This window comes from Aptenodytes forsteri, unplaced genomic scaffold (genome assembly GCF_000699145.1).
Source record: "Aptenodytes forsteri isolate BGI_AS27 unplaced genomic scaffold, ASM69914v1 Scaffold208, whole genome shotgun sequence".
In the NCBI taxonomy this organism is placed as follows: Eukaryota; Metazoa; Chordata; class Aves; order Sphenisciformes; family Spheniscidae; genus Aptenodytes; species Aptenodytes forsteri.
Genome location: NW_008794963.1, coordinates 573,577 through 585,065, shown reverse-complemented (window position 1 = coordinate 585,065; position 11,489 = coordinate 573,577).

Below are 11,489 nucleotides of genomic sequence, written 5' to 3'. Positions count from 1 at the left end.
ATTTCCTAGTATGATACAGGAACAACAAAGGTGGTGTGCAGCAGGGGTGGGCTCTGCATTTTCGCCAAATGGCAGCCTCAGGAATATAAGAGCAAGAACAAATTGCTGTTTTCTTGATGTTTTGGGAAGAATGAGGAAGTAAATAAGGGATGAGACCACTCTTGGGATTATGTCGTCTTTAGTCAATGGCTTATTGAGGGAATAGGGTAATATACTCTCTTCTTTTCCAAATGCTATTTACATCCCTTCACTGTCGGGATTTGCTGTGCTTGTTTGCATCTTAAACCTTCGAATACTCTTTCCAGTTGTTTTGTATTCAAAATACTGCCTGCCCTCCACATCTGAAATAAAAGTAGGCTGGGGCTGTACAGAAAATCAGCCACTGCTTCTGTAACTTCAGTGAGGGCGGGGGGTGGGGTGGGTGGGGAGCCTGGGTATATATTAATGAATCGAAGGAATTTGTACTTTTTCCCCGTGTTAAGCTGTACTGTATTTCCTATCTTGTGTTTCTCCTTTTTCTTCTCAACCTTTTTGAGCAGAAGGGAAGAAACAAAGATAAAGTAATTTATTTTTGTCTGGATCGGGGTAATAGCATGATTTGCTATTGTGTCCTTTTGCAAAGTGAAACATTGTAGTTATTTCTATAAAATATATTGTGAATTACATTTCAACCACTTCTGGGTACATAAGAATCATGATATTTTAACTGTGTAAGAAAATTAATGGTGGAATCTGAAGGGCCTCTACAAGGGACTCAAATAGATCTGGCTGTTTGTGGAGCAGGCTTGTTTGCAGACAGTCATGATGTTCTGTGCTAAACTACATCTCAATCCATTAAACTTCTCTAAACTTTAAGTTAAAAAAAATAAAAAAATCCTGTCCTGTGGATACTGACCACTAGAAGAACTTTCAGCTTTTTTAATCACTCATTTCTTTTGTTGACTTTTAATAGTCTTTTCCTCAATGTATTATTTTTGTGTTAGGTGGGGGAAGGAGCTATCCAAATTCACAATGAAGGACTTCTGTGCTTTCAGGTTTTATCTTCCCCCTTCCCTATTCTCCTTCCACTCCTTCCCACCGAAGAGTTTTTATATATGAACTGAGTGGTGGAAACACTTCGGACCTTAAACTGTGCTTTATTTTTTGATTATGAACCTACTGATGAGTGAGTGTTTTACTGGTTTTGTTTGTACTCCTTATACATGTTGATATATCATCTTTTAAAAATAAAGACTAGAGGGTAGTGTTTCTGAAAATTAGATTAGCAGGAGATCTTTGTCATGAGTAGCATCTTGAAAGAAGCTAGAGGTTTCAAATCAGCCTGATAAGAAATTCACCATGAAGTGCTTAGAGAAGATGCTGAAGTAACCACGGAGCCATTAGTGGTTATTGCTGAGAAATGGATGATGAGTAATACTTGCTTTTTCCTGGTCTTTCAAACATAGTGTATGTCTTTACAAGCAGAGGGAAAGCCAAGGCAGCACCTTAACATCAAGTGCTAGAAATTCCCTGTAACTAACTAGAAGGACTATAATAATAAATGGGTAAGTAGCAACAAAGATGACTTGTCATGTTAGATCAATCTAACTGCCTTTTCTGACAGGGCAAAAATACTGCACTGAATGCAATATGCCCTCTAAAAATACTTGTGAAATGTTCTTCCAAGCAAGCTTGAGAAACACATCAGTAAAATTATTCAAAGATAGTGATTATCAAACTGGAGGATGTGGCAAATACATGCCAGCTATTTGGAAATATTTAGTATTTTTGTAAAGTTAGTGTGCTGCTTACTTCATCTATTGCACTCCTAGCTGATAGAAACTGAGAGCAAGCTGAACAACTGGATTAAGTTAACCCATCCTGGTTTCCCACTTACTTTCCTTATGTGTGATTCAGATTTACAATGCCAGGGACTGAGCTTTCCCTTTCAAAAAATTTATTGTGGGGAAGTAGATCAATGTTGAAGAAATGAGTCTCACTTAACTACTTGCAATAGAAAATTGTAATAGTAACATTTACTATACTCTGTGATGTTCGAAAGCTGGATTCTCATCATATTAAGTACCCCTTCATACCAACGATTATTTTCTTTATAGTGAAGTAATTAACCACATTTGTCTCAGTAGCCGTATTGGATTAAGATGTCCCCACTCCTCAGCCTTCTAGTTGTGTCTATCCCTATACCACGGCTCAGCAGTAGAGCTGGACTCCAGGAAGAATGTGGGTGACTGCATTGTACACCCATCACTGGGGGGGCGGAAGCCTGCTTGAAAATAACTTTAAAAGTGCCTCCTTAATTCAGATTTCTTCCAGTGACTTTATTGGTACAGTCAATGTGCAGCAGTTAGCATGAAGGTGAAGGAACAAGGCTGGAGGTCTTGAAGGAGAGGGGAGAGAGGAACTTAATCCGATTTAAGTTATTTGCAAGATTTTGTTATGGTTATTTGAGCCAACAAGAAAAGAATATCTAGGCTCAGTTTCCTACAGCTTTAAGCACAGAAGGGCTTTTATTTCAGAACAAAAAAGCTACTTGTTAGCCTGATTAGCTAGCAACTCATCATGCTACACTTCACTGGAAGCTGGAGAAGTCTACCAGGAAGGTATCCATGTATGCCTTGCTCTGCTTTCACATTCAGCTGTACGCATTCACTGTTAGCTGCTTTTGGAAAAAAGGATATTGGGCTAAACAGATTTTGGCTCTGGACCTGTATAGCAGTTTTTATGGTTCCTTTTTAACAGGTTATAAGCAAGAAGTGTGTTCAAATAAATCTTGTGAACAAAAGTAACAGATAGGACAGAGTATGGATTGGAAATTGCTGATCCAGATGACAAGTTGTAAGTCATTGCGATGATTTAGTAAAATCATTATCAAATGGGTTTAATAATACATTATAAATAATGGCTAAAAGATAAAGCTGGGTAAGAAGCGTGGGTTTATAAGGACAGTTGTATATTATGGTTTTATCCAATAAGTGTGTCTTGTAATGGAGAAAAAGCAATTTATTTCAAAGTAAATGTAATACTAGCTCTTTTGCATAGCTTTGTATCAATTTGTAATGACATGGTTATAGTTCCAGCTTACTTAAACTTAAGTGTGTTGCTTAGTGTTTTAAAAAAAAAAAAAATTGGGGGAGGGACAAAGAGACTGAGGTTAGAAAAACACATCTGAGGGAATGCTTCTTATTTTTCTTGCAATATTTACTAGGGAAAATGATGTGGCTGATGGAATTTCAAGACTGATTTGAGTAGAAACCGTGTGAGAAAGAAGTTGCTATCAGGCTTAGGGGGCTGGGCCAAAGACATACAGCATATTACCTTCACAGAAAGATCAGACTGAATTTCTAATATTTCCAAAACAACATCTTTAAACTTTCAGTTATTTAATGACGTCTTTTACCCATGTATAATACGTCTTTCTTGGCATACTTCCAATTCTTTGTTTAAAAAAATTAGCATAGTTGCCTAGATAGGAAATAGGTAGAGAATTTGATTTTTATATTTGCCTCCAAAATTTTGCATATGAAGCATTACTGGAGTATTTTGGGTCCTCTTTATTTTTGTAATGTGATTATCATATTTTTTGGATATTTTTAATTTTATATCTGTAACTGATACTACTGTGTGTAGTATCTGCCAGTTTCTCAAGTTAAACTTTTGAAATACTTCGAATTCTTGCCTATTTAAGGGGTGCCTTTATAACATACCGAACTTAACTTCTAACCATTTCAGAGAGATAAAACATAAAGCACCTTGAAGAAATCTTTAAAAGAATCTTTAATAGAAATCAAGGATTTCTATTGAACATCAATTTGAAAGGTGTAACACACCTCCTGAGAAGCTCTGCAAGCTTGGAGCCTCTCACCCTAAGCAGGCTGTGTGGCAAGGAACCCCAAACACCCGCCAGATGAGCCAGCACAGAGCATGCAGGTTTTCACAAGAGCTCTCTGGCTGTATTTCATTGAAAATGCAATTACCCTAGGAGTCTTTACTTCAGAAATTGGAGTTTGACAAACTGGCATTCTCTGATTTCCCCCCCCCATCAAAAAATTACTTGGCTAGCTCTAATCAGTGCTGAAGAGGGCTGAAAGAGCCTACAGTGCTATTTATAGTTTGTGTACCTTTCTTACTTAGGAGTAAGAAAACAGTACTTTACATTCCTTTTAACATAAATGCACACTATTGTTATTTTGATGGAAAGGTCAATGACCTAGAAAGTGTGCTTTAAAAAATATTTCACTTGCCTAACATTTCCATTCTCTTGAGCTTTAATTGTCTCTTATTTCTGTTTTGATGCTTATAATGTCAAACATTAACCTTTTAGATCAAAATTTTCCATCCCAGGTGTCTGTCTCAGGCATATTTTCTGTGCAGTTTCAGTTTAAATAGTACTGTTTTTCCAGGAATGAGAGCAGGGGAAAAACTATTTATTTGTTTATGCTTAAATAAAACCACATAGCCAGAAAATTCCAGCTATCCCTGCCCCATGATTGGAGCAGTTTGGCAGGATCAGTTGACGTTATGTCAGGCATGTTTTCAACTCTCCTGTGAAAGTGAGCTGAAGTATGGCTAAGTTATGAGACTCAGAAAAATTTCACCTACGCGTTCTCAGCAGATATTTGTTAGAAGTGTCAGAAGATCTGTTTCATACTGTACATCTCCTGTTTCCTCTGAACTGGTCAAATGGGTACCTTCATTCTGGAGGTGCAGGAAATACACATGGCTTTCCCGTAACTCCTCCTTCTGCCGTACCTGAAAGAAGAAAAGGACTGCCTCCTCCAGTAGTGCGGACTATTTTGTTGGCAATTGGGCAACATGAAGGAAGAAAAAAAAGTAACAAGGAGTGTCAGGATGAAGAAGCAGCCTAGAGGGGGGATAGTGATACAAAAACATAGGCAGAAAACACAATCTGCGAGAGTCAGACCAAGGAATAGGAATAGAGGAAATCACACTATGGAAAATGAGGAATAAACGCCTAATAATTTCTTAACAACATTAAATTCTGCTTAAACCAACCTTTATACAGACTGCTACTTTTTCTGGCAGAATACCTAGTCCACAAAGGATTGCAGCATCCCTGAGAAGATACTTTTAATACTCCCGATCATTATCCACCTGACTTCACAGCAAAAGGATGAGGATGGAGAGATGGAACCTGGGCTGGTCTTCTGGGCTTACTCTTTGACACCGCCACTGTCTGCATCAGTCCATCCTGTATCAGGTAATGGGAGCTGGAAGACCTGTAGAAGCAAAACATTCCCCTCTGAGATTAAGAGCACACTTGCGATTCCCACAAGTTCCCTCCGTCAGCACTGTGCTATGTGACCGAGGGACCCTGGAGTTCCTGGCAGAAATGCCCTGAGCTTGACAGCACCCAGGGACATCCTGCATGTCTCAGGAAACGGGGGAGCCAATATAACTAACTTTAGAGTTAAATCTGCCCTCCAAGGGCCAGAACAACTAAGAAACAGGAACTACATGAGCAATCTTAATTTTTGAGGTTTTTAAATTATAAATGAGTAAATGTCACTTACAAAGCTGTTGTATTTAATGTTATATTTAGATTGTCTAAACTGGACACTAGGAAGCTAAAGGAGCTAAGCAAAATTGTTAAAAATGCATGCACAGTACAAAAAAAAAAAAAATCAGAGCCTGCTACAAAATAGCTCTGATTTTCCTCAGAGATCTGGCTCTCACGAGAAAAAAAAAAAAAGTTTCTCATCGTTGTTGTGCATTAATCTAAGTTTGTGTGCAGTCAGCCCTCTTTACCAGCCCTGATGAGGTTGATGGAACTCTCGTCACTGTAAGCATCCCTGTGTACCTATTGTCTTATACAGTGCTAACACGAGAACTGTCCCCAAATTCATGAATTTTATTCTGATTAGAAAAACACTAAAGTGGTCTCATTTACATATTGCTGAACAGAACAGATGCTGCAGGTTTCCTGAAAAATCGTTAGAATCTGCATTTCTATTCAAAATACTTCCAGTTTTGTTTAAAATGCCCTGTCACTAGTATCAGAGGTGATATGCAATAGACTTCAGTGACTGGTAGGCTTGCAGCAAATTAACACATTTTCTGACTGTTAACGAAAATAAGACACAACCTTACAAATGGGGTTTTCTTTCCAAATTTGGAAAACATAATGTAGCAGCTATTACTGATAATAAAACCTCAGATGTACAAACATACTGTAATTTACTTTGCAAAGGCAGAAATCATGTAGTCATAAGACACTATATAGTTCTGGTATTACATCTATAGCAGGGAGCTTAACAAGAATGCTTTTTCCTGATTACCAAAGTAAAAATTAGTGAGAATAAACCTTTTTTCTTCATCTTTGTTTTAAAGTAAAAAGCAGAAAACATAATCTGTTAAATACAGTGATTTTAAACCAATGTCGCAAAGTAAAAAAAAAAAAAAAAAAATCAGAGCCTGCTACAAAATAGCTCTGATTTTCCTCAGAGATCTGGCTCTCACGAGAAAAAAAAAAAAAGTTTCTCATCGTTGTTGTGCATTAATCTAAGTTTGTGTGCAGTCAGCCCTCTTTACCAGCCCTGATGAGGTTGATGGAACTCTCGTCACTGTAAGCATCCCTGTGTACCTATTGTCTTATACAGTGCTAACACGAGAACTGTCCCCAAATTCATGAATTTTATTCTGATTAGAAAAACACTAAAGTGGTCTCATTTACATATTGCTGAACAGAACAGATGCTGCAGGTTTCCTGAAAAATCGTTAGAATCTGCATTTCTATTCAAAATACTTCCAGTTTTGTTTAAAATGCCCTGTCACTAGTATCAGAGGTGATATGCAATAGACTTCAGTGACTGGTAGGCTTGCAGCAAATTAACACATTTTCTGACTGTTAACGAAAATAAGACACAACCTTACAAATGGGGTTTTCTTTCCAAATTTGGAAAACATAATGTAGCAGCTATTACTGATAATAAAACCTCAGATGTACAAACATACTGTAATTTACTTTGCAAAGGCAGAAATCATGTAGTCATAAGACACTATATAGTTCTGGTATTACATCTATAGCAGGGAGCTTAACAAGAATGCTTTTTCCTGATTACCAAAGTAAAAATTAGTGAGAATAAACCTTTTTTCTTCATCTTTGTTTTAAAGTAAAAAGCAGAAAACATAATCTGTTAAATACAGTGATTTTAAAATAATGTCATTAAACCAGAACAAAACCACTCTGCAGCCCTTCTGTTTCAATTTAGTTCAAAACAAAAATTTAGTGCAATTGGCTTGGAAAAAAAAAAATATATATACTTTTTCCCCCTTTTTTTTTTTTAAACAGAAATCCAAACTGAAAGCTTGGGATGTGTCTCATTTTGGGAGAGAGTAAATGAAAGCTTTCCAATTAATAGTTTCCTACCTGATGAATTATAGAAAGAATATTGTTGCCTCCTCTTATTCAGGCTTTGTCAAACGAACTATTGAATTCTCCTATGCTTTTAGCGTTAAGAAGACAGAGCAGGTCAAGAGCGTGGAGAACTCAATGTCATGCTTCACTGCATGTGGGAAAAGCAACGTTTCTGTCACGCACAGACAGCGTGGCACTGTGTCGAGTGTGACACTGCCCCTCTCTACATCAGAGAAGTAGCCTGGCTGTAACAGTAGCCGGCCATTAGTACAGTGACAGGAGCAAGAACTTCTAGCACTGACAGAAAAGACGGTTTACCATAGCACAATTTATAATTTTGTTATGCCCAAAACAGCTCATGTATTTGGGCAGGGCTGACTGCACACACAGCACTAAGTGTATTAGACTGTTGCTAATACTGATTTGATTTCTGAGAGAAGGCAGAGGAAGAAGAAAATGATAACATTTACAATTTAAATTATTATATTTGTGAAATTTAATTTACTTCCCTACTAGGATTATCTCCTTTTAGTTTCACACTTGTAAGCGCACAGGCTGGCTGAGCTAGAAAGCTTGAATGGAATTTTCAAATAACAGCAGATCCTAATCTTGCCTTGAAGGAAAGCCTTGGTGTGAGCTGATTTAATGAGATATTTATGTGAGCTGACTGAACCCTAAGTTTCCTATTTCATTATTCTTTATGGAATCTCTGTCATTCTTCTAAGTCTATAATCTTTTCTAAATTATGAGGAATATATGCTTTAATGAATATAACCATTTCTTTCTCTTTGATACTCTTTGACTAGAGTGATATAACATTTTCTGTTTAGTACAACTATCTATAATACAGTTTCAACGATGGCCATATTGCTAACTTTGCTTGGATTCAAGACATCAAAAGTTATGATTTACTTATCCTGCAAAAAAAATGCTATTGCTGGTAAGAGACTGATACCACTGGAGCCCTTGGAAGTCACTTTCCAGGAGTGAGATCAGACTGAACAACAAATTCCTGACCCAGGGCAGCAGGTGCTGAAGGTTCAGAATGGGAAACTGACATCCCTGTTTAACTTTCAAAATGTGTGTATCTACCCCTGGTTGTGGGGGAGTGGAGGGAGGGTCGAAGCAGCTCACAAGCTGTTTCATTTCTCACTGAAACTGATTTCTGAAGAGTAGTAATAGACTTCTGTGAAGAATGGCTGAGAAAACTCCCTTCGAAATCTCAACTTCCTAAATGCTGTTGTGCTTAATTAAAAACTTTGGATTCAAAAGTAAATAAATCTGAAAACAGGTTCTATTTGTTGATTAAACTGCAGTTAATATGTTCTTAGAAAGACTATTCCAGAAAAGTTCAGGTTTCTCACAAACCTTGGTTTTAATTGGCAGTGGCAGTTAAAAGACAGCATGAAAAGTAAAATACCTGCCTAAAAATCTTTTTTATATTTACAACCATTGAGGAAAAATGTCATTTCTTTCCTACACCTTACATAAACAGAGACTTTTTTTTCAAATTTCTTTCACTACACTTGTATGATAAACATAAAATCTGGATTAAAGCTCTTCCTAAAAATATTTATCCCAAAATATTTTTTTAAAAACTTGTAATATAAGCTGTGGTAGAAAAATAGAAAATAGAGAGATATGATGTACTGGTATGAATTTGTTACAGACCAAGGCATAGTATTACTGTAATACTTCTAAAGCTCTAGAAAATAAGATTTATAAATGAAAACAAAGGAATACCTGGAACTATCTTGTGTGGCCAAATGCCTCTGTAAGCATATGCTCAGAGAAGAGACTGATTAACAAACAGTATTTCCTACATAGAAACAAGAACTTTATCTGATTTTTTTTTTTTATGTTTCCTTTTTAAGATGAATCTAAAATCCTTTAGTTTTTGCCAGTTAGGGGCCACATTCTGTGCTTATTCTCAATAATGTCAAAGACTTCAACTGTTCATTTTGCAGACAGTGAATTTCTTTTTCCAATTCATATACTAAACAATAAACTTTTGTGTATTCAAAAAAACAAATTAATTTTGATTCCTGGGGTGGTTGTAGGGCTTCAGTTCCAGAATAGGGTTTCTATTTTTGCTTTTTTGTGGTTTTTTTTTTTTTTTTAATTAATCCTATTTTTGGTTAATAACAGCAACAGTTCTTTTGTTTCTGGCCTGCTCCTGTTCCTTATTCTCATTTGCTGTTTGGTGACCTTTGCTTTTTCCCTACCTTTGTCAGTGTTTAAGAGGCACACAGTGAATTATAGGATAAGATCCAGAGCATCTGGGTGAGAAAAACCACCTTCTTGGCCAGAACAACCTGCTGTCCCAAGTTACGTAAACAGCTGAAACTCGATGGGTCCATTGCTACAATGAAGTGGCAAGCTTAGATAACTGGGAGTAAGTAAACGATGAGTGTATTGCAGCATAAACTGTACAGTTTCTGGCTTCTATTAGCAGGATAATCTCCAGTAGGCAATGCCAAGCCAAGCCCCACAATGCATTAATTTTCCCTTAGTGCACCCCAGTGCAAGTCTTCACTTGCCAGAGCCTTCCTGCTTCTGGCAATTAGTTTTTATCGCAAGGAGTCCCTGCCCAGGCAGGAGTTATTTCACTAACTCTATCAAACTGCTATTTCTGGCAGAGGAAAGGCAGCCGCTAAGTGGATAGACTAAACTTCCAGTGCTAGACTTTCCTCTTAACTGCTATTTCTCAGATCACTTCAGTGCACTATCTTGGTTCTCGTGCTAGTTTGCATGGCAAAAGATCGCAGTTCCACGCTGTGAAGCACAGAATGATGTTCTTAACATTTTCTCTGTCTTCAACAACACACACAGCAGCCAGATCATCTCTGTGCTGTAGGTAGGTGTATGCTCCAGACTCTCTCTTAGGACAAGACTAAGGCTCTTCCGCTGCCTCTTCCTTGTCCTGCTTCCAGAGGGTATGGGGAGTGTGAACGGCAAAGAAGCTGCAGTAGTTCTCCCTGTCCTTTTCCATGATTACAATGTCTGCTGCATATTACATGAAGCATTATCTGTCCTGCAGTATACCTACAGGTGCAAAGACAGAAAGGGCTGGAAAGCACATTTGCTGTAGAAAGCTTCTAAAACCCTGATACACATGCACATAGAAGAACACAGAAACGGAGACGAGACGTTACATAATGCAGAAAGATCAGTACGTGCTGAAGTTATACTGACTGCTGTTTTGATAGTTCATCGTTACAAGCTATTAGATATACACTACCACCTAGAAGAACAGCGAACTGACTTAAGACAGATACTAACTTAAAAGCTATGGAAATATTAATCTCTTTCTCTTGTAAGTAAATTAAAATTTAAATGACAGTATAATAAAGAAACTTTACTCTGATTCCTTACAAATCAGCCATACCTTGCATCTAGAAAAAGCTAAACAAGGTCAGATCTATTCCATTCCAATATGTGGTAATTTGCATTTAGTAATTTTAGAATAATATATTTCAAGGTGACAAAGGAAATCTGATTCCCCAGGGTACATTACAATGGATTAATTTACAAAGGATTAATTTTCACTTAGGTCATTCTTACCCTCATATGTGTATACACACATCTGAACACGTAACAGTTTTATTACCTTGAAATCCTATTTCCTATTTGGCATGTAAACTGAAATTATCAACAATTTTGATAACCATTTTTCTCCACATCTGTGACATAAACAGATTATTATCAGTCCAGAGAAACATGAAGGCATTGTTTTAATGTGTGTAATTTTTATAATCACTACTCTTTTGCACAGCTAATACGTGTTTCCTCATGTCACATTCCAAACTTCGGGGTTTTTTTTCCTGTCTTGCTCCCGGTCCTGACTCTCCTATCCCCACTTCCTGTATCTTTATTTATCAGTACAGGTTTTGGTGGCATTTGCTGAATCATGATGATTTAGTCTGAATCTAAAGGAAGCAATGTCTTAGTCATAAGACACTATATATACTCCTGGTATTAAAAGCTATGACAACAATCTCAATCAGCGTAAGAACTAAACCCAATTCCCATGACTGAAATACTGGAAAGCGAAAGTCTGCATTCTATTGAAACGTGAGCCGATTGCTCTTGAAGTTTCTTTTCAGATTCAGAG